At 37.6% G+C, this 2,621-nt stretch overlaps 1 protein-coding gene across 2 annotated transcripts in view; it reads right to left on the reverse strand.

The window, feature by feature from the left end:
- Positions 1 to 2,621, reverse strand: part of LOC107664087 (cadherin-18-like) — a 66,789-nt gene that overhangs the window by 63,389 nt on the left and 779 nt on the right. The gene's annotated exons all lie outside the window — the stretch shown is intronic.

Below are 2,621 nucleotides of genomic sequence, written 5' to 3' on the forward strand. Positions count from 1 at the left end.
CACAATATATATATATGTGTGATAGCTTTTTACTGTTTAAATATGAAAGAAAAAGAACAAAAATACTTTTTTTTCAGACTATGCAAAATAAAAGCTGAAGCCTGAGTTCCTTAGAGAGGAAATGAATATGCTAGCTTCTTATTCAGAATAATGTCCATCTGCTCAATCAGAAACGCAATTTATTAACTGAGTCTTGCTGAAGATTTTTCAAGAGGAGGATGGAGGGCAAAGCCTTTATTCGCTCTTTCAAGCTTATTGTGTTGCCTTGAAAATAAATTGCTTTATGAGTGCATTTTGACTAATACTGGGCGACAGCTCCCTTTCCTTTCATCCTGTTCCAGTGTTTTATGTTATAACAGACAATTGTCAAAGTTTTCGGTTGCTGAACACTCATCTTTTCAATTTGCTATCCAAACGGCATCTGTCCATGATATTAGACGTCCTGACCAATTTTCCAAATGCGACCAGTTTTATATAATGATCAGTTTCCAAGTTTAAGCCTTCTAAAAACAAAATATTTAATGGATTTGTGCCGTAGTGTCAATTGTATGCAGAATACAGAAATAATCAATTCATTAGTTAAGTGAATTGAGTACAGATTCACAGACACAGTATCATCTGGTGTTAAAGATTAAAGAAGAAGCGTCTTGAGCAAGAGAAAAGGGTGTTACACATACAAACAAAACACTGTTCCAGCGACACCTGAAACCACAGTAGGCCAGGAGGCAGCAATAACTCACATGCCCTTGTTCTGCACTTCAAGAGCAAAAGGGTCTTGACTGATTTTCGCAGGTTTCTCAAGGTCTTCAAAACAAATTTGTAATACTTATTAGAATCCAGTGCAGCTAATTAGGATGCTAATTGGAATGGAGTGAGGATCGGATGGAACAGTGGCTGAGAGGCATCTTTTCACAATGACATTTTTTCATGTTTGTTCCTGTCGGCTCTCTACCCCACTCATTGCTTGAATTAATCTTTTTACACATGCAAAAAGAAACATTAGTAATGGAATATTCATGTAAATTGAATATAGGAGTCATTCTGTATTGTGAGATAACGTTTAAGGAATATTTCCTGTGTTCAGTGCAAGTTAAGCTCAATCAACAGCATTTACCACAAAAAATTAGCTTCGACTTGCCCCTCCTTTTCTTTAAAAAAAAATAAATAAATAAAATATCTGGGTCACAACGAGGAACTTGCAATGGAAGTCAATAGGTAAACATTAAATTACTCACTATTTCAATTGTATTAGTAAACAATATACATAATTTTACAGTGCTGTTCACATTTTTCTGTGTAAAGTTATATCCAAATGCACAACTTGGTTGCCATGGCAACATAAAACCCTAAAATGACCATAACAATGATAACAATTTTTATAGCTTAATAATACAAAAGTTTTAGATGCTTTTATCAAATTCTAAGTTTCACATTTCAAAAATTGGCCCCATATACCCCCTCATAAGTGCCTCACAGTAAACTAGATTTTTATATCTTTATTTTAAGAAAACAAGGGACGAGTAGAAAGTATTTTTGGTATAATCAAAATTTTACCGCAAGTGCTGTCGAATGAGCTTAACTTAACTAAACCCAACCTAATATTCCTTCAATGTTAAAGTCGGCTCATGCATCAGAGACCACCTGCTCTACCTTCACCTTCGAGACACTAAACAGTAAAATTTCCCCAGTGTTGTTAATTTAGCCCACTTTATTCAATTTAATATTTTTTCCCTCTACTTCTCATGTCTTATTCACTTCACAGCACTAAATTGCAGTTCTTTTTATAGAACTGAAGTGGTTTTGTAACCTCAAAGCTCTCCCTGCCGTTTTTACTCAATCCAGTGGCATGAAGAGAAGGTGATGCTGATTGCCTGCAACAGGATTAGTAATATCGGGGGAGGGACTCCAGGGATATATTGATGTGCGTTTGTCACCTTGCTGTGTCCACTGCATGGAGGCATTAGCTCAAGCACAACACAACTTCCCCAATCCATCAAATACAGGCTGGTCTAATCACTTAATCATTGTCAGACAGCCCTCAGTGTCTGATTGTTAGGCATTCTCAATTTACTCTGAATGCCTGAATGCATTTATGAGAACAATAAAGAATGGACACACACACACACACACACACACATTTCTATCATGACAACTCTCGGAAGATTTTAGCATGGTGATGGATATGTCAAAGTTAATGTATTTGGTCTTGGCTAAATAGATCTGCTACGCTGCTGCTGCTGCTGCTGCTGCTGAATTGCTGCTGCTGTTGGTTATTGCTGTAGCTATAGATTATTGCTGCTGCTGCAAGCAAGTACAGGAACTTACTACTGCCAATACATACGGCGATACGGTGCCGTGAGTATTTAAGACATGCTGCTGCTGCACAAATAGCATATAAAATAACCCATAGCAGATCTATACAGGTGGAGCTGGGGAAGGTGGAGGGTTTCAGAGAAACTCTGAAAGCGCACTGCAGGATTCTCTAGTGAATGCTAGCCAGCCATATCAATGCAAGGCAGTAAGCTCATTGTCTGCATATGCAGCATGAACCAATCAGCTTGTACCAAGTCGTTTAACTCTCTGAATATCATCAGTTACATTAACAACCCGTCAGCCTGCGC

This window comes from Sinocyclocheilus anshuiensis, unplaced genomic scaffold, assembly GCF_001515605.1.
Source record: "Sinocyclocheilus anshuiensis isolate Anshui unplaced genomic scaffold, SAMN03320099.WGS_v1.1 scaffold23, whole genome shotgun sequence".
In the NCBI taxonomy this organism is placed as follows: Eukaryota; Metazoa; Chordata; class Actinopteri; order Cypriniformes; family Cyprinidae; genus Sinocyclocheilus; species Sinocyclocheilus anshuiensis.